The sequence below is a fragment of the Podarcis vaucheri genome, assembly GCF_965113315.1.
Source record: "Podarcis vaucheri genome assembly, chromosome: 1".
Lineage (NCBI taxonomy): Eukaryota > Metazoa > Chordata > Lepidosauria > Squamata > Lacertidae > Podarcis > Podarcis vaucheri.
Window position 1 is genome coordinate 30,003,853 of NC_138759.1, and position 21,699 is coordinate 30,025,551.

The 21,699-nt window shown below is 42.3% G+C and overlaps 1 protein-coding gene and 1 long non-coding RNA gene across 28 annotated transcripts in view; both read right to left on the reverse strand.

Moving 5' to 3' along the window:
* The window catches only part of NRXN3 (neurexin 3), a 1,220,542-nt gene that overhangs the window by 736,736 nt on the left and 462,107 nt on the right, over positions 1–21,699 (reverse strand). The window lies entirely within an intron of this gene.
* LOC309538974 overlaps positions 1–21,699 on the reverse strand; it is a 57,615-nt gene that overhangs the window by 32,958 nt on the left and 2,958 nt on the right. The window contains exons 2-3 of the long non-coding RNA XR_014222567.1: positions 13,634–13,715; positions 6,291–6,407 (exon numbers count right to left, since the gene is read on the reverse strand). This is a non-coding gene — a long non-coding RNA (uncharacterized lncRNA). The remainder of the gene's footprint in view (positions 1–6,290; positions 6,408–13,633; positions 13,716–21,699) is intronic.

Genomic DNA, 21,699 nt, shown 5'->3' on the forward strand with positions numbered 1-21,699 from the left:
AAAGAGGAGAATGTATATTAATATGGTTTGGGAAGTGGGCTCTAAGTATGGAAACTGAATACATTCAGCCCTGATATAATTTGTGTACATGCTGTCCCAGACATTGCCTGTCATTTAAATGCTAAATCAACAAATATGCCTAATGTGTTTAATCCCCTTCCCATTTCCAAACTGAACATCATCAGCTTTCCAAATGCAGGACATTTTCCCAGTTCCATAATTTGTGTCCAACACACTTAAAATAAATATTGCTGTGGCAATCCAGCTGCACTTTTCTCAGCTACAAGAAACGGGCACATCGCATACTAAATGCCATCACTATGGGTTAAAATCCTCTTGGATGAGGTCATTAGGTGAAGATGCGCCAATATAGTAATAGAACAAGAGTCACTGAAAGAACAGTAAATCTAAACTTACTAACAAGTTAATTATGATCACTGATATTTAATAATATTTTGGTCAGCTGTCTTCTGGAAGATGTCCTACTTGCTTCTAGTGGCATTTACTTTTGCTTCCTTCACCTCTACACTAGCTCATCATTATGGGTGGGCTAAAGACAGGACATCCACATGAAAACAGGAATTTCAAGAAGGATTGGATGAAGAATTTAAGCACATCAAACAAGAACCAGATACTGATCCCTACTTTTCATTCACCAGTTTTTATGGAGTGTAAGAAGTCTAGTTTGGGATATAAGAAAGGGCCAGATTCCACATTACTTCCCTCTCAACCCAGGTCACTTTAGGAGGGAATCGAGTGCATGCAGCTCTTCCTCATCCACCTGATAAGCCATCCTTGTAGGGACAGGAATGTCCAAATGCTACCTACACACATAGATTTCAGCATGTGTAAAGAGAAAATGCACAATAGTTGTAATCAAGTCAGGAAGTCATCTTTGTGAATTGAATGAATTCAGAAGTTCTGCAGAGCTGGGAATAGGCAGTAAGGCAATATATGGCTCATGGGAGAAATATATTCCACTCCAGCCCAAAGACATTGGCAAGGTTGTTCATAATGAAGCCACAAAGCCCTACATGATGCTTATTAAGGACACCCCCCCCCTCTTTTTAAGGCTTTGTTAATTTTGAAAATGGCTGTTCAATGGGGGGGGGGAGCTCAAACCACAATCCAGCAGACAAAACAGTGAGGCTTAAATGTGTATAACATGCACTGGAGTGCAGCCTGTGTCCTTGACTGCTTATACAAGAAAATGAAACACTTCTTAGGAATCGTTCATGTTAAGCCTGGTGCTGCACAAAGGGATGAGCATGATTACTTTCCCAATACTAAAACTCTATTATTCTAGGGCTACAAAGGGTAGCTTGAAACCTAAGAAATAATAAATGCCATTCTGTGATCACAAGCTGGTGGCTGAAACGTTACAGGGACATGGAAAGAGATCAAAAAGATAGGATGGGGGAAAGCAGTATCAGAGGAACATTTGTGCCCAGGGACTCCTAATGCAAACAATTTATCAGTATCTGCAATTTACTAGTTACAGCATACAGACAAGCTTGCATGAGAACAACAGTGAGCCTTGAGTGACATTCAGAGGTCACAACCAAGGCAGGAAGTTGGGGAAGGGAGGCAAATACTATGCTGACAATTATTTTGCAAATTGAGCATGCACAATTGCCATGCCTTATTTGAACAGCAACTTTATGATCTGAATATGCCATCTTGGGTGTATAAATTAGATTTCTAAGTACAGTGGTACCTCGGTTTTCGAACGTCTCCATTGACGAACATTTCAGTTTTCGAACACCATAAACCTGGAAGTAAATGCTACGGTTTTCGAACATGCCTCGGAAGTCGAACTTCTAAGGTGGCTTCTGCTGAGTGTAATATCCTGTCAGCTGGGAAACCACACCTTGATTTTTGAACATTTCAGAACTCAAACGGCCTTCCAGAATGGATTATGTTAGAAAACCGAGGTACCACTGTAAACAGAACGATGTAACAACTGAATTGCTGGCTATATTTAAGTGGAAAAGGTGAACTAGTGAAGAATGGAAACTGTCTGTTCTTACAGCTCAAGAATGTTGACAGCATACTTGAATAAATCCCAGTAATCATTTGCATCCTTGATCCTACCTAATAAGAACCAGACAGAGAGACAAATAACAATTAATATGCTCTAAGAGGAAAGAGTAGACCTGAATGTCTTAAAATAGGGGCAGCCAGGGGTGCCAAATTTAATAAAATATGGGGGGGGAGGTAAGCCCTGCCCCACATAATCAATCACATCATGTGGCGCACGCACGCACGCACACACACACACAAAAAATTTGAATGGAAATGCCCATCAATTTTAGGGGGACAGCCCCTTCAAATATTTCACTGGGGAGCGAAGGGACCTCAGCCCCTAGCAGTTGGCTTCTATGGGGGCAGCTAAAATTTGGGGCTGCTGAGAATTGGAGTCCTGGGCAAACAAATGGAGTGGGTTATCTCAATATATTGTGCAATCCCTCTTTCCAAGACTGATCTCCATATATATGGGAAGAAAGTACTTCCTCACCCCTGCAATAGACCTTTGAGACAAGAATGTCTCCCGCTGGTGATTGGTTTTTGTCCCTCAGACACAGTGTTTTTTTGGTGGGGAGGGCATCCTTAAAAAGTAGCCCCTGTGCAAATGGACGGATACTATCCCTCCATCCATTTGCACGAGATGTTTTCTAAGGCTGCACCCAAAAATAATAATATTGGAGGGCAGTTCCATCACCATGAGGATGCCCTGAGGGATTTTTTATTTTTATTTTTTTGAGCCTGAGAGTAGGTTTGTTCAGTCCCACTATGGAAAACATCCTGTGGAAACCAATGGAAATTATCCCTGTTTGCACAGAGACAGCTTTCAAAGCTGGAGAATAATTCTGGGCTTCTTATGCTCTATTCTCTTTTGAGGCAAACCATCGCTCCCCTAAAGTTTGTTTCTGGGTATGAGGCCAGGGAACATCATCATCATATCAAAACATGTAGCATCTGTTCACCATGTAATTTTATTATAACAATGCCAAACATCATCCTCATTTACTTTATTTTTGAAAAAGCTCTCTAGGCATGTGGATACTATTTAACAAAATTTTGCATGATGGTTCCTGAGCTGAAGGAGCAAGCCTCTGCCTACATTTGGACACAACTGGAAGCCCTACTGGATGAAGATGCCAGTCTGGCCCTTTCAAAACTGATTTTAACCACTGATTCCAAAACTTTATAAGGCCTCTTAGAATTCACTGGGCAATTTCTGCTAGTTATTATTATTTTGCTTACAGAGAGTGCACTAGATATTCTGCAGATATTCCTGTTCTTTGCTTCAATTATGAGGGCTTATCACTTACCAGGTGTTTAAAAAAAAAATGAATCCTATAATAACACAATATGAGTAAGTTGATTAATTTACCAGTACAGCTGGATTGAAAGCCGGCAATAATCCTATTATTCATTTACCTTCATAGCCTGGACTTCCTTGGAAATCACAGTGCCAGATCTAAGCAGAAACTGTTTATTTTTCACAATGAAAACAATCTTGAAGCATATACTCCCCTTTTCTTTTCAAAAACATGCTTCTTCAGACATCAAGATTCCATTTAGATATGGGAAGGACTGTGGAAGGTTCTAAATCTCATTCAGCAAAGAGGCTGAGAGCACTATCAATGTTTGGAAAACAGGAAGTTGCTTTCAGTCCATTGGTCCATAATGGTCAATATTGTCCACACTGACTGGAAATGGCTCTTTGTCAGGGACTGGACAGAGAAGGAATGGTGGAGACTGCCTCCCCAGCCTGACCCTTCCAGAGAAGAGGAAGATAGTTTAGATTTACAGCAGGGGTTTGAGGGAAGTCACAGCTCAGAGGCAGATGAGGGGGAAAGCTGGGAAATAATGGTAGAGGAGGAGGAGGAAATGGAAGCAACAGGAGGGCAACAGGAGGAGAATGCGGCTGGAGACAGCACAAGAGGTGATGTGAGAGCAACTTGGAAGGGGTGAGAGGGACTGAAGGATGCAGAATGCCTGAACTGATTCACATTCCCATCCAAGACAACGTTCCTTATTTAGGGATACTTCAGACATCATTTGTGAGTAAGAAAACCTGTGAGAAATCCATATAATTGTGCTGAACACATATTATTCCGAGAGGGAAATTTATGCCATCTGATAAGACCAGACTTCGGTGTACACTTTCACCAAACTATGGTTGAAAGACTTGGTCAGAATAAAAGAACAAGGCAAGGATATTTTAAACAATGGTAATTGGGACTAGGGATTCCGAGCACAATTAGGAACATTATAAATAAACACTGGCACATCGCTGAAGATATTCCTGGCTGTAAAGATCCACCCCTTTTGGGCCTGAGAAAGAAAGGGTCCCTACGAAATCAATTAGTTAGGACTGACTGTCTAGAACCATCATCTACAATTATGAGAGGTCATTACAGATGCGGCAAATGTAATATGTGCCCCTATAGTCTGCAAGTGAAAGAGATTAAAAGTGAACATATGTGGTTTACTTACAAAATTAATTCCATGACAACTTGTAACTCAAAAAATGTTCAAGGTTTTTTTCTTTAAAGACTTCTGCAGACTTAAAACACTACTGATCCTTCCTCCCTGTGCATTGGTGGGACTGCTTTGGCTACAGGTAAAAAAAAAAAGGTAAAGGACCCCTGGACGGTTAAGTCCAACATCAATCATGTCTTGAATATCAGAAATGAAAGGTATTGATTGACTGATTGACTTGCAAATTCTCTATACTACCAAGGGGGGGGGGAGATAAGTATGATAGTTGGGTATATGCTAAATTAAACTAATCTTATATTCCACTGCCACTTTGGGAGTCTTGAGGCTGTGTTATTTGCCATCCTAATTACTCAATATAAAAATCTGTATTTAAATGAAAGTAGTATTTATTTATTTTAGAATGAGTGGATTCCCTAAATTTCAATCTGTCATAGTTCCAACATTCCAGAGCTTTTCAGTCTATCTGAATTCCATTGTAGAAAGTTAGAAATGGAACAAATGTTCCTGGTTTGGAACCATTTTTTATTTAATATAAAAAGAATTATGCAGTTATGCAATTTTCAAAAGGTGGTTGATTGTTCCATATGGTCAAAGCAACCAACTGGCACTGCAGATCAAAGTTTGGCTGGAAGGCCTCTCTCTCATTTTACTTGCTGTAATCAATACAACGCCATTCATTCAAGAGGACCTGAGGCACGTTCTTACCTTAGACTGACAGACATTATTTGAATAAGCAAAGTGCTTGATTTTCCGTAGCACTGCTGGAGGAGAGAAGCATGGAGAATACACTGTCAATACCTCCTACAGAACTGTGAACTGATTTGGGCTGGTAGTATTCTGCTACCCTTACAATGAATTTTCATTGACTAAATGAAGCTGTAGGATACCCAGAGGTCTACTATAAGCAGCAGATGATTTGGTGGTTGGTCAGGCTTATTAGTAACAATAATGGCATTAATATTGATAATGGTAACAGATAGGTGGAATCTGACATAGCACTAAGGCAATTTTGCACTAGCAAAAGGACTTTTACTTGCATAGCACAATGTTCTTCCCCTCTTCTCCTGCTCTGTCCCTCCTAAATCTGTTCTAATGGTTTTCCCCAACCCTCTGGAGCAGATTTAAGGAATGCACAAATGGAAATCCTTGCACTGAGGGGACCCATTCATGGAATGTCACTTATTATTGTTATGGTTACTGTTATTATTTCTCACCTTTCCTCCAAGGAGCTCAAGGTCATGTACATGGTTTCCCCCTTTCCCTTTTTATTCTCACAACAACCTGCTTAGCTGAAAGATGGCAGCTGGCCCAAGGACACGAAGTGAGGCTTGTGGTTGTGAGAACCCAGGTCTCCCTGAACCTACACTTTAACCATTACATTACACTGGTACAAAAGTTACAGCGCAGGAGACCGTAATGAAGTAGGCCAGGACAGAAACAGAAGCAATGGTAGTGTGTCCAGGATTGCGAAGTCTGTAACTTCATAACAGAGGGAGCAGTGATGGACTTCAGGGCCTCAAATTTCAGCAATGCCCTGTGTGAGGCCAAAATTCGGGACCCGTCAGCCTCTTGCCTCCCATTCTACCTTATAGCTGTGTTGCCCCTGAGGGTTTGCACCCACTACAAGAATGATAGCTTTTAAGACTTGTGGCTGTGCCTCATGTCCTAACAGAATCATAAGGACTGTAATGTGAGTTATGCCCCACTGTTAGTTTGCCTGGATTTCCCCAGCCACTCTGGGCAGCTTACAGCATAGATCTTGCAGAGATCTGATTCACCTGAAGGAACTCTAGCAGATGATGCTTCCTTTCTTCTCTGATTGTGGGCTGCAAAACAGCCCACAGCTGGAGGGCAGCATGTTCTCCTGGGTTCTTGCTCCTTTATACAACAACCTGCTATGCTGAAAGATGGCAGCTGGGCCCAAGGACACCAAGTGAAGCTTGTGGCTGAGTGAGGATTTGAGAACCCAGGTCTCCCTGGACCTACACTTTAACTATTACACTACACTGGTACAAAAGTTACAGTGCAGGAGACCCTAATGAAGGAGACCAGGACAGAAACAGAAGCTATGGTAGTGTCCAGGATTGTGGAGTCTGTAATTTCATTAGGGAGGGAGCAGTGGTGGACCTCAGGGCCTCAAATTTCAGCAGCGCCCTATGTGGGGTCAAAATTTGGGACCCCTCTGCCTCTTGCCTTCCATTCTACCTCATAGCTGTGGTGCCCCGGAGGGTTTGAACGCAGTGCAACCAAACCAGTCGTGCTCCCCTAAATCTGCCTCTAGAGGCAAGAAGAGTGAAATGATACCTCTCATGCTTCTGTGTTTGGTGAGCTAGAAAACCTCCTGGACGCTGACATGAAGTGAAAGCAGAGAAAAAGCACAAGGAAAAATTAAGATGTGATGGTTTGGGGCCAGGCCATGAAGGTCAAGGGATAGGGAGGGCAACTGTGAAGCGAAATTTCTGGCTGAGCTGGCAAAGATTAAACACAGTGATTAAGCACAGAACAGGATTTAGCAGGGAACTGAAAGAATGTGACATTTCCTCCAGAGCAATCGTAGCCAACAGGTAGCTTCCAGATGTTGTTGGACTACAATTCCCATCATCCCTGACTAGCGGTAATGCTAGCTGGATTTTAACAACATCTGGAGGGCATCACATTGACAAACCATCTTTCAGGAGGATGTGGTGCCTGGGCCATAAGGTTTTTCCTACTACAATTTTTTTTTGTATGCTATTTTCATTCACATATGCATTTTTTTGCACACTTCATGCTAGTTAGCATATTTTTGCAAACATTTCTTGGCTCCATGTGCGTCCCTCCCAAAGCTGTGCGCTCGTTGGAAGAGGACAACCATCCCAGGCAGGAGTGTACCGTTCTTTGGTCAAGGGTATACGATAGCTGCGCTCCCCTGCTAGAACCTCCAAACCAGCTTGAGAGTATACCTATATTGTTCTACTTCTGCATCTCTCTCTCTCTCTCTCTCTCTCTCTGTCTCTGTCTCTGTCACACACATATACCCACATAGAGAGAAGAGACATTATTAAATATTGCAGCTGGCATGGAAAGCTGCTTGCATGAAATAAGGTTTATTCCTGAAAACAAAGTGCTTGTGTACTTTGAACATCAATGGCATCATCCAATGAATACCACATCACTTCACTGCCCTATAATCTCCCTCAACTGGTAGAACACAAATCCGTCCTGTAAACTTGCAGAGTATAATTCTGCCACCTGTAAAGTACAATTCCACCATGATTTTTTCCTTAAACATTCTCATTACACATGCACCAGCACACACGCACTTACATACACACGAATGGTTAGCAATAAAAATGTTTTAGTACTGTAAGCAAACCCAGCTGGTTCATACAACAAAATTATATATTTCAAACTGCATATTACATCCATTCTCTGGTTCTTACCCACTTTACCACTATCTGAAAAGTATGCACACAAAGAAACCTAATTTGTGTTATTGTGTGTGGTGAAAGCCCAAGGCACAACAGATGCTTGTCCAACTCTCCTTTCCCCCATACATGCTTATCTTTCTTTCCACATAAGTAGCCCAAAATCACAGAATACACCCAATCAAATCTAAGCCCTTTCAGCTCTCCCCAAAGCACTTGGCAATGCACAACCTTGAGCTGCACGTTTTAAGGATTGAAACCGACACTCCTTGTTCTTGCACTGCAGCTGCCCCCCAATGCCTGAAAGTCTGCACAGGCTAATGGGCCACACAGGTTAGGAATTGCATGTGTGTGTGTTTGCTGGGGTGCGTGCAGAGAAGCAAGGCAATCTGAAGACATGCTGGGGCTGAGGCTTACCCTGCAAGCAGCCAATTCTTCTAGGCTACTCACAAGCCATGAAAACCCCAAATTAACAATCTCAGAAAATTAGAATATTAAATGAAATCAGCAAAACAAGAACTGCAAATAGAGCAATATTGGACCTCTGAGAAGTAGAAGCATGCATATGTACTCAGTACTTGGTTTGGGCCCCCTTTGCATCAATTACTGCCATGCGGCGTGGCATGGATGCTATCAGCCTGTGGCACTGCTGAGGTGTTATGGAAGACCAGGAAGCTTCAATAGCAGCCTTCAGCTCTTTTGCATTGCTCAACCTCATGTCTCTTGGCAATGCCCCATGGATTCTCTATGGGGTTCAGGTCAGGTGAGTTTGCTGGCCAATCAAACACAGTAATCCCATGGGCACTGAATCAGGTTTTGGTACTTTTGGCAGTGTGGGCAGGTGCCAAAGTCCTGCTGGAAAATGAAGTCAGCATCCCCATAAAGCTCGTCTGCAGAAGGAAGCATGAAATGCTCCAATATCTCCTGGTAGGCGGCTGTGTTGACCCTGGACTTAATGAAGCACAGTGGACCAACACCAGCTGATGACATGGCTCCCCAAATCTCTTTTCTGATGAGAGCAGATTTTGCCATCTCATTTGGAAACCAAGGACCCAGAGTCTGAAGGAAGAATGGGGAGGCACACAATGCATTGTGCACTGTGTCCAGTGTGAAGTTTCCACAGTCTGTGTTGATTTGGGGAGCTATGTCATCAGCTGGTGTCGGTCATTTAATATTCTAATTTTCTGAGATTGTTAATTGGGGGTTTTCATCAGCTGTATGCCATGATCGTCACAATTATAACAAATAAAGGCTTGACATATCTCGCTTTGCATGTCATGAGTCTATCTCATATATTAGTTTCACCTTTTCCGAGTTTCACCTGTAATTATCATGGGGCATTTGAACTTTGCCATTTTTACCATTAAAAGCTATGTCTTCTTTATGCCTTTGAAACAATTTGCAATGCTCATCTATTCCCACTATATTGATTTTGTGATTCCAGCACATGAGTGCTCTTGGTTGTAGAGACTGAGAAAGTAATGTATGTTTCTTACATAGATCAGAACAAAAAGCAAGTGAGTACTGATACTCCAGCATCCATAATCTAGCAGGTCAAGATACCTGCTGTAAAACTGTTACCCTGACATTTTACGTAAGTGATCCATATAAAGCACAGGCTACTTTACTGAATCTTAGGCTCCCAGTCCTTCCACTTTCGAACAAAGTGCGGTCCATTTGTCTCCTACACATTTCTTCTCTTGTCTTGTATTACAGCATCTGTGGTTATTCCTTGTTCTGCTTTTAATTTTCTGCCATCTACCCTTCATGGCCTAGCCTATTTGATTGTTGTTATCTCATGGGCTGTTAAGTTATTTCTCTGGAACTTTTGATATCCAACTGTGATGCTTGTCTGGAAGTGTTTGGTGCAGCTGCTTCTCTATGTGGAAGTTTTAAGATGCTATAGCCCATCTGTGTTGCTGTCTACACAACTGAAAAAAGGCTAAAACTAGTATCATATTGCATTTGGAGAAGGAGAAGAAGGAAGAACAGATGCTGTTTGGAGGCCCCATTCTACTCCAGGTAAGGAGCTGATACACTTAAGCCAGCCTCCTACAGGTAACACCTACACAACACCTGCCTGCATAAAAATTTGCAGCAGTTATTATTATTTTTAAGGGGAAAAAACATTTCATGCATCAGCAACAGATCCATGGCAACACATCCCTTTGTGTTTCCAAGTTTATGGTGGACTTCTGATTTTATAAATAATATAGCAACTTCAGGGTCAGCTTATTCTGACAACTAAAATATAACACTCTGTAAAAATAAGAATGCCCTCTCATCCTGTGAAAGAAACTTAGTCAGTCAATCAGATAGTTATTTAAATCCATACCTGAATGACTTTGTATAGCAGGAGTGGGAAGCTTTTCCCAGCCAAATGGCTGCATTCCCTGCTGCTCAACTTTCCAGGGCGTCACATGCCAGTGGTTTGTAGAGCCAGAAGCCAAGTGGATGGAGGCCTGAACATAGATTTTACCTGCAAACACATTCACGCACCCTTCTCTATCCTCCATCCAGGCAACCAAAAGTCACTTTGCCTCTGTGACCTTCTCCTCCTTCACCACAACTTTGTCCCTCCCCCCCACCCCAATGGCACAACTGTTCCTCCTCACCCAGCTCAGATGGTGCAACATTCTTGCCCCCAATGCTTCAGAGTGAGGGATGCTAGGACAACCAGGCATGTCTTCCCCAGAGTATTGTAGGAGCATTGCCAGTACTGCAGGGGCTACAATCCAACACCCACTTATCTAAATGTATGTCCACCTGAACTCAGTGGGACTTCTCAAAACTGAGAGAATCGGTGGTAAAATGGCAAACAAAATTCAATGGAAACAAGTGTAGAGTGAAGCATGTTGGTGCAAAACTATCTTCCTTTCCCATATGTGCTCACGGGGTCTGAACTGGAAGCAATTGACCAGGTACAAGACCTTGCAGTTGTAGTGGATAGCTTGATGAAGAAAAAGGTGACTTCCATGCTACAGATCATTAGGAAAGGAATTAAAAATAAAACTGCTAGTATCATAATGCTATTATACAAATGTATCGTGCAGCTTCATTTGGAATACTCTTATCAAAAAGAAGTTAGATTTCAAAAAAGGTTCAGAAAAGGGAAATGAAAATGATCAAGAGAGTGGAACAACTCCCTATGAAGAATTGTAAATAAAACAAAACAGAGCACAATTGGGGATGGGTTAATGTGCAAAACAACAACAACCCTGTTGAGTAAAACTACATATATTAGAGTTGGAAAACAGGGTCCTGGCTGGGTTCCACACCAGAACAATCAGTACTTTAAGGAGGAAATAAATTTTCGATAATATTCCTAGTGATGCCAGGGATATGATGGCAAACAAAACCAGAGTGCTAGGTACTAGAGAAAATGCTAGAGGGTGATGAAAATGCAAAGGCCTTTCTTCAAAAAAGCAGAAAATGTGCTAGGTCATAGGTCAACCATCACATTATGAAGAAGGTCCATGAATATTTTTTCTTAAATATGGACAATGGAGACCTATTCAGAGCTGTGATAGTGATGGAGTATTTAATCTTTCCCTCCCGTACTGTATTCCCAATCCATTTCTCTGCCCACAATGGGCAGGGTAGGTAGTTAAAACAGCTTTGGGAGTGCGATTCTGTTCTGTAATCAATACACAGGAAATGGTTGAACACCCTCTTCTACAAACAAACTGGCAGCTGCCTTATAGCTGTATTGGGGAGGGAGGTGTTGTTGTTGTTGTTGTTATGCTCAGGAGATTGACCACAGATTTCCTGCATAAAATGTAGCTGGGCCCCTGTGGTATAATCTACACACCTGCCCCACATTCCTTAAAAAAGGACAAAGTCATTGATACAATGCACAAAGAATGTATTATACTCATGAAGAGAGGATTCTTCCCAAGCTGTCTATAATCTTTGACTAGACAGACTAATATTAATCACCTACCTACATGCTGGGAAATGAATGCTGATCATGTGGGCAGCTACAGATTAAGATGGTTCCTCCTGCTTATTCTTAGAACGGCTGAAACAGTAAGATGACTATTTCCAATGCTTGAGCACAATTGTGCTCAGCAGATAAAAGGCAGGAGGGAAGGGGAGCTGAGGGCAAACTGCTGCTACACTGGTTAACAGTGCCTGCTAACTTGTCTCTAAGTTTGTAAGACAACCAGTGATGCAATAATGCCATCAATGATGCAATAACGACAGGCAGACAAACCCACTGGTTGAGAGGTTAGCTGTGGTAGAAAGCTAACCACCATAGTAAAAAACATAAACCCAAGACCAGCTTCATGGATTTTAAAGTACACACTGTTTATTGAACTCTTCTTTGAAATAGAATTCATTGATAATACTTCTATCCTTCTACTTGAATGGCAAAGGATCCATCAGAAGATAAGGAATTACTTTGGGTACAGATAAAATTATGACATTCAGAGTACACAGCCATTAACATAGAGTGCACATAGCTGCTTTGTACTGAGTGTATTATTGGCCAACTATTATCTACTGCACTCTGCCCCAATCTGGTGTCTTCCAGATGCTGTAGAACTGCCTCTCCTCTCATCCCTGCTCATTGACCATGCTTGTGGTCAATGTTGTGATCAAAACATTGTGGTCAAAACATGTCAGAGGACCAAGCTGGCAGGCAAAGGCTGGTCTACTGTGAGTGTACAACTCTCCAGTGTGTTAAGCAGGTATCATTCCAGTTTTGCTACATGTGATTATTTTAATTGGGGACTGAACATAAATCCAATTGAACCCAAGCAAATGTTCTAAAGAACCAGTGAACCAAATTTTCAGGTGGGAGGGGGAAAGAGCTATTTTATAAAAACCATTTCTTTTTTAAATACTAAGTCAATGTCATGGGTTTGTGTTTTTTAGGATTGTATCATTACTTCTCACTAGCTCTAATGTCACCCATAAATTTCCACTTGTTTGCCCTTCCTTTGAGCTCCATATCAATTTTGTGCATTTCCACCACAATAGCAATGCATGACTACTTCAATCATATGTGTTAGAAGTGGGCCACAAACACTGTTATTACATACAGAGTTAATATATTTGGAATGCCAAGTTCTTTGGAACATTGTGCCTTTTAAAAGTGCCATATTAAATATAGAAAACAAAATAATCTGTAAGGAGAGCAACCGCACTGGAGTGACTAATAACTTCACATCAACAATTAATTAGTGCCGACATTTTCCTCCTGTGAAATGTCACCTTGATGCCTACTTAGAGATGTATTTTGAAATAAGCAGCTGAACAGCAGCCAACCACATTTGCCGCATGTAGATCAGCCTGTCATTCTGCACAGATTAGGCAAGGTACTGCATCACTAGATGGTGCTCATTATCTGCCAGATTTGATTCACTAAACATTAGAAGGTTATTAAAAACATGCTTTACAGAAGCAACACAACTCAGCTAGATTTATAGACACAGCTATTTAGGTTGCTTTGTTCTTCTCCAGTTTTATTAAGTTGCACCATATGTTCTTAAAACATAAATTTAGAATGACGTTTTGAGAGAGAGAGTTCCAGAGAGAGAGTATGTTCCAGAGAGGTAGACACATGTTTGAAGAAACTAGTGTCAATAAATAGCACCCTTTCTCACAATATACAGAAGGGTAGCACCTGATAACATTTGCTTTCTAACTTTTTGAGTGATTCAACCTTAAATTTGTTCCCTGTGATACTGAAAATCTCATCCACTGACCTTGTTTTCTGAAACCACAATTTCCTTACTTGGATCTCTATTTCTTCAAGACTTTGTAGGGATGAAAATCAGCATGTTCAAACTTCAGCGTGAAAAGGGGAAAGGAGATGGTGTCTTAGGAAGTGCGCGTTTTAATAGCATAATTTCTGCCAGTGAATTTGTATGCTGTGGAAACATATAAATTAATGTGGAAACATGATTGCATTAAACCTTCCAAGAAGTATCGAATCTAGAATCTTCTACTCCTATCAGAAAGTACAGTGGTACCTCTGGTTATGTGCTTAATTCGTTCCGGAGGTCCGTTCTTAACCTGAAGCACCACTTTAGCTAATGGGGCCTCCCGCCGCCGCCATGCAATTTCTGTTCTCATCCTGAAGCAAAGTTCTTAATTCGAGGTACTATTTCTGGGTTAGCGGAGTCTGTAACCTGAAGCGTCTGTAACCTGAAGCATATGTAACCCGAGGTACCACTGTATTGTATAACACAAGTGGGGGAGGGGAATGCGGCCCCAGGACTTTCTCCAGAGCAAGACTGATGACACCATCAGCAGTAGTGCTAGGAATAACTGACACACCATTTTTTCCACTGGCAAGTGAATGAAATGAAAGAGAGACTTTCAAGTCCTTTACTTCACACTAGCAAGATAAATGGCAGCACTTGTTTACAGGATTGTTTGCATCTCTAATTAAAAGCTTAAGGCTACATTTCACAATAGTAAAGAGCTTTTGTTAAAGCTCAACATGTTTTGCAGGTTTAACCCACAGAAGCAAGCACAGCTGAGTTTAGTGCTACTTACATCCAGGTCATTATGCACAGGACTGCAGTTACGCTACAAAAAAAAAGCTTACTATTTATGGTGCCACAGGACACTATTATTCTTCCCTCACTGTTGTAGTAAATTGTCTTTAGTCAGCTGTCTGCAAGTTTGGATTCTTTACTGATTACCTATCCATCACCCTAAGGTCCCCAAGCGGGTCACAGTATTAAAACACAGTATTAAAAACACTTTAAAATAAGTTACAATCACAAAAACAAGGTGGATCCTCAAAATATCAAAACGCCAATGTCAAAAGCCACTGTGCAAAGGTACATATTCAGCATTTTCCAGAAGTTGTATAATGAAGGTGCCAGATACACCTCTGAGGGGAGTTTCACAGCTTAGAGGTCACCACAGATAAAGCCCTCTACTGGGCCACCACCAACATCTGAAGGAACCTCCCAAGAAAGACCATTCCACTGTCAAACAGCTCTTTCCATCAGAAACATCTTCCTGGTTTTTAGTTGGAATCTCCTTTCTTGTAACTTGAAGGCAGTGGTTCGAATCCTACCCTCCAGAGCAGCAGAAAACAAGCTTGTTCCAACTTCCACGTGACAGCCCTTCAGATAGTTGAAAATAGCTATCATATTTCCTCTCTGTCTCTTCTTTTCCAGGCTAAACACACCCAGCTCCTTCAATCATTACACATAAGGATTGGTTTCCAGAAACTTGCCTTCATCTGCACACATTCCAGCTTGTCAGCATCCTTCTTAAACTGTGATGCCCAGATCTGGACCCAGTATTCCAGTTGTGGTCTGACCAAGACAGAATAGGGTGGTACTATTACTTTCCTTGATCTAGACACTATACTTCTGTTGATGGAGCCTAGATTAGCACTAGCTTTTTTTGCTGCTGCCTCACACTGTTGACTCATATTAAGCTTGTGGTCCACCAAGACCCCTAGACCCTACTAGTAAGCCAGGTGTCCACCCGTTTTATATTTGTGCAGCTAGTTCTTCTTGACCAAGTACAGAACCTAATATTTGCCCCTACAGAAATGCATTTTGGGCCCAGTTCTCTAATCTGTTAAAGGCATCTTGAATCCCAGTTCCGTCTTCTGTGGCATTAGTTACCCCTCCCAGTTTGGTGCCATCTGCAAATTTGATGAGCATCCCTTCAATTCCTTCACCCAAGTCATTTATAATGATGTTGAACAACAGCGGGCTCAAGACAGAATCCTTCAACACCCCACTTCCCACTTTTTCCCAAGATGATGAGGAACCATTAGTGAGTACTCTTTGGGTTTCGTCAGTCAATCAGCTACAAATCCAATTAACAGTTATCTCATCCAGCCCACACTTTACCAGTTTCCTCACAAGAATACCATGGGAGACTGTGTCAAAAGCTTTACTGAAATATAGACTACGTGGGTGTCTAGGAAAGCTCAGTCAGTATAGCATAAGACTCTTAGAAGAAGAAGAGTTTGGATTTGATATCCTGCTTTATCACTACCCGAAGGAATCTCAAAGCAGCTAACATTCTCCTTTCCCTTCCTCCCCCACAACAAACACTCTGTGAGGTGAGTGGGGCTGAGAGACTTCAAAGAAGTGTGACTAACCCAATGTCACCCAACTGCTGCATGTGGAGGAACGGAGACACGAACTCGGTTTCCCATATTACGAGTCTACCGCTCCTAACCACTACACCACACTGGCTCTCTTAGTTTAAGGGTTGGTGGTTCAAGCCCCACCTTCGGCAAAAGATCACTGCATTGCAGGGGGTTGGACTAGACACTTGTGGTCCCTTTCAACTCTTTGATCCTTGCAATCTTACATTCACAGCTCCCCACTGATCCCCCAAGCTTGCAACTCTTGCCTCCCACTTTTCTTTCTTGTGGGAATTGTCTGCATTTAATTCCTCAAAATTTCACCTTTAAAAAACTCCCATCCATCTTGGACTCCCTTCTCTTTGAGTATTTCTGACTATGGGATCTCAACCCAGTAGTTCTTTAAGCTTTTTGAAATCATCCTTCTTGAAGTCCCAAGTGCATATTTGATGACACTCAGCTTTTCCTTGCATCTGTATCATGAAACCCAAGAGAACATGATCGCTTCCTCCTAAGGTTCCCAGTACTTCATCAATTCCTATTGGTGAGGACCAGGTCCAAGATAGATCTCCTTGTTGCTTCCTCTACCTTCTGGGAAATGAAATTGTCAGCGAGGCAACTGAGGAATTTGTTGGACCTTACATTCTTGGCAGAGTTTGAGGTCCAATGGATTTTGGGATAGTTGAAGTCTTCCATGACTACTATATCTCTCCCTTTTTGAATATTTAGTAATCTGCTCTAGGAAGATATTATCCAAGTCTTCAGTCTGGCTTGAAGGTCTATAGCAGACACCTACATTAAGGTCACTGTTGTTTTCCTCTCCTACAATTTTTACCCATATACTCTTACTCTGCCTTCCATGTTCCAGGTTGTAAGTGTACACATCCTTTACATATAATGCTACTCCTCCCCCCTTCCTGTTTGGTCTATTCCTTTTGAACAGGTTATACCCCCTCAATTTCTACATTGCAGTCATGAGTCTCATCCCACCCAATTACAGTAATGCCTATTAGGTCATATTTGCCATTCTGTATTAAGAGCTCAAAATTGTCTTGCTTGTTTCCCACTCTCTGTGCATTAGTCTAGAGACAACCGTAAATCTTTTCCTCTAGTTACTTCCTTCTTGGAGTTTCCTGCCCTTTAGCAGGTTTCTATATAGTACCACCTCAGTTTCCTGTGCATCTATGAATCCATTGTGGAGCTGCTTTAAAACAGGGGTTATATCTTAATGGAACCTCAGCCAGGACCAACTGAACTTTCTGTGTCATCTTTGAGAACATTCTTTTTGCAGGATACGGCTGTGGATTTAGGACTATGAGGGGATCTCATGATTTGCTCCTGCCTTCAACATTACCCCCATGCCACTCCATAGTGTTAGAAAGACAGATACTGAATTTGTTCAGCATCTCTGACTTCCTTCAAAGTAGCAAGAGCACAGAAGAAGAGGCCACGAGAAATAAAATAAAAAAGTGAGTCCACTTCAACTTCCCCTAAGGGTAAGGGGTAAAGAAACATGTGGAATCTTGAAAGACTAGAGTGCATTCTAGGACATAAATCTGAGCTGCAAAGAAAGAAGCACAACTGCTGAGTGAAGAAGCAAATCAAAAGACATATATTCGCAGCAGGCGAACATCACTGAGCCACTCAGTAGGGATGGGGGCTTTTGTTATTATGAAACAACTTTTCAAAAGTTCACATCTCTGACTTTCAGCCTGAATGCACAAAAGACATACACATACAAAGGAATAACAAGAACCCCTGCTGGAAGGAGAAGCTGGTGTTCTCTTTAATGCTCTCTCATGACTTTCAAAGGATGACAGTAAGGAACTCAAAGGTATCAATCACTTTCACTGTGTAAAGCATTAAAGATCATGCTGAATACTTACAAAATGGGTCATTCAAAAAAAAATTATAAAAAGACACACACACCCCAAGGTATGGAGGGAAGCTGACATGTTGGATCAGAAAATGGCAGTATAGCCCAAGATGCTGGACCTCCTAAGGTTAACAAGTTGTGCTTTTTCCCACTCCCGTACACTGAACCTTAAGTGTGATCTTAGGTGCATTCCAATGGCTGATAACCATGCAGAAGCTGCATGGTTTCTCACTTGAAGTGGAGAAACGCTCACCTTTAGCTCCCAGATCACACAGTCAAATGCTATGTTGCCACCTCTCTGCAGTGGGGGTGGGGGGAGTTAGAACAGGGGTAAGACAGAGGGATGAGCATTCAATGGAAGGGCTACTAAGGTCTAGCAATATTGAGGAGTAGCAGAAACAGCTCATCAGAGCATGAAACTCCACTGCAGTTGCTACCACAGCAGAGAATGAAAAAGTTCTACTCTGGCATTTCATTTTGCAGGTCCCCCGGTGATTGTGATAAGTGAAGATTCCAATACTGGGTGGAAAAGAACAGTGTTTTGCAGCTCTGAGGGCCAGATTCTAGTGATGTTTCTAATGCATTTACCTGGCTCATAATGGTAATGTCTCCAGCTCACAGTGCTTTCATACATTACAAATGAGGTGTCATCTCCCAACTCCCACAAATGCTCGGAATGTAAACCAAGCTTCTAAATATGATCAGGGAACCTAGGCAGGAAACCCAAAGATGTGGATTAGTCAAGGGTGTCTGAGTATTCACTACAGTTGTCATCAGGTGCCCTGGAAAGTATATGGCCCAGAACTCCTTGCTTCTAGGCTGCTATTATGGGAACATTGTTGGGTATACTCATGCGGGATCAGTTTCCAGGGTGTCTGACATCCCTACTGAGTTCCTAGGCACATATTTGTCCAGGGTGCCTAAGAGTCTCAGGGATGCTGCCATTTCAGATGGCATGGAGACATCACATAGATGTTTTTGCCACCAAGTAAGTTTTGGATGGAATCAAGAGGGCAGCGAGAGCTCAGAGGCTCATGGGTACAGAATGTGTGTGTGTGTGTGTGTGTGTGTGTGTGTGTGTGTGTTGGGGATGTAGCAGGACTGTGTACACTGTCACAATCCCAGTTATTGAGTTGTGAGGAGTTTGCCCATCACTTCCAAGTGTTCTGTCATGAGTTGTACTCATGCTGATGTGTTTTTTCCACCTCAGTTTTAAATGGTATTTTCTTGGAGTATTTATTTTTCTTATTTCTTTAAACAATTTTCACCCTCTCCTTCATCACCAGGCAGTATCAGGGTGGGTTACGCAATAAAATTAGCCAATAAAATGCTAAATAGCACTAAAACCTTTAAGAAAACCTAATGTGCTTATTCACAGTATAAAAATAGGTTACCCCACCATATAATACCAGAAGAGCTTGCATTGGCTTCCCAACTGCTAGAGATCTGAGTGCCTATGTACAAAGCTGTCAATAAATTAGGGCCAGGTTTTAGAAGGAATTCCTCTCCCTATACTGCTTATGCCTGAATTTTAAGGTCTGCCAGGGAGGTCCTCTTTGTTATTCCTTCCCCAGGAAGAAACGGTCCTCTTTCTGGTGGCAGCTGGGTGAGGGAAACCCTATCTACTGAGATAAAGTTGAAATTGTTTGGTTTCTTGGCGTATTACTCACCAGGCCAAAGAACTGAGAGTGGGCCTACTCAGTCATTTATGGCCCTTTCCTGAAGAACACTGAACTGCCAGTGGTAGTTGCTGGTGTGGAACCTTTCATTGTCTTTGTGCCATGTGGTTATCTGCTCATAAATAAAGCAGTGGGTATATACAGCTGCCTCTGAGCCTCACATGAGGTCAGGGACAAGACACACTCCTTGAGGGGAGTGTGATCCTGGCTACAATAGTTAAGTAGGGCCAGCCAAAATATGCTCTGGATTTGGCTTAGGGGCAAAAAAGTGGATGAGATGGGCATGGCTTCATATATATATATACACACACACACACACACACACACATATATATATATATATGGAGTAGGTGAATTGTGTGAAACTCGGGTGCCAGGAAAATGGGCCATAGATGAAGGGTGAGCAAAGGGAAGCAGAATGTGTTAAGTTCGTGAATTCATATTCTGAGGGTCTGGGTGTAAAATAACATGGCACAGAGATTGGCTGCAAGTGATCTGGTTCTCAGAATGGGTTGCTGACCCAGATGGCTATGTTCTACCTCCACTGCCAGAGGCAGTATGCTTCTGACTGCCATTTGCTGGAAACTGCAGAAGCAGGGGAGTAGTGCTGCTGAGCTCTGGTCCTGTTTGTGGGCTTCCCACAGGCATCTGGTGGGCCACTGTGAGAACAGAATGCCGGACTAGATGGGCCATTGGCCTGACCCAGAAGGATCTTCTTATGATCTTATGAGCCAGAAAGGCTCTAGGTCTCAAAAGGGAGAAGGAGAAAGATCCAGAACCCAGGCCATCTTTGTCTACAGCTAACAGGTCAAAAAGCCAGTTGAGGTTTACTGAGCTTTTCCCACCTGCCTCCTAGATCATGGGTAGGCAAACTAAGGCCTGGGGGCCAGATCTGGCCCAATCGCCTTCTCAATCCAGCCCACAGATGGTCCGGGAATCAGTATGTTTTTACACGAGTGGAATGTGTCCTTTTATTTAAAATGCATCTTGGGGTTATTTGTGGGGCATAGGAATTCGTTCATTATTTTTTTTCCAAAATATAGTCCAGCCCCCCACAAGGTCTGAGGGACAGTGGACTGGCCCCCTGCTGAAAAAGTTTGCTGACCCCTGTCCTAGATGATCAAAGGATCAAAAATTTAAACTGGAGGCTGGAAGATGGATTAGAGGAAGTTAGTGAAGCCTCTCACCCTAGGTATGGAAATGTAGCACTCACTAGAAAACTGAGATGATGTTGTGCACCACAATTCACAACAAGGGTCTGCTCTTCTAACCCGCATGCATAGACCCTGGATGTGACAGCTACAGGTAACTGTAGTTGAGGAGCTCTTAAGAGTCTCCAAAAGGAAGGATTTATTGCTCCCCGCCACCCCACACTACAGTGGTACCTCGGGTTAAGTACTTAATTCGTTCCGGAGGTCTGTTCTTAACCTGAAGCACCACTTTAGCTAATGGGGCCTCCTGCTGCCGGAGCACAATTTCTGTTCTCATCTTGAAGCAAAGTTCTTAACCCGAGGTACTATTTCTGGGTTAGCGGAGTCTGTAACCCGAAGCGTATGTAACCCGAGGTACCACTGTACTCTCTCCTACCATGGAAAATATGAAGGGATTATAGATTGTGAATTAGTTCTTTGGTAGACTGCTACTGAGAGAACAACGAAATTGGCTGTGTGTATGTCTCTGTATTAATAATAGGCAGAATATTATTCTATTAAATAACTTCCATCTCCCATACACTGCCGGTCTCAACATCAAAGCTGGCATGATGAATGTACATATTTATACCTTAACAACTGGCTGGAGACTTGAAATGGGTTTTGTGTCCCCAGCAGCCACCACACTCCCCACACCGCCTTCTCCTTCTCCTCCTCTCTTGTTTAAACTCAACCTGTAAAGCTTTTCCAAAGAGCAATTTTGATTGCTGTAGCCTCTGAAGGATTTCTCTCCCTCTATTCCCTTATCCTCGAGGGGAGGAAAGGGCACAGAAGAAAAGTGGCCTTTTGAGTCCTTTATGTTTCAACTTAAAAAAAAATAATTAATAAAAAGGCCCAGGATTGCTGCAAAATGAAAATGAAAAGAGTAGTAATGAAACACACACAGTCTTGCTGAGGGTAATATAACTGCCAAGTTTAACACTTTCCAGGAAGAGGA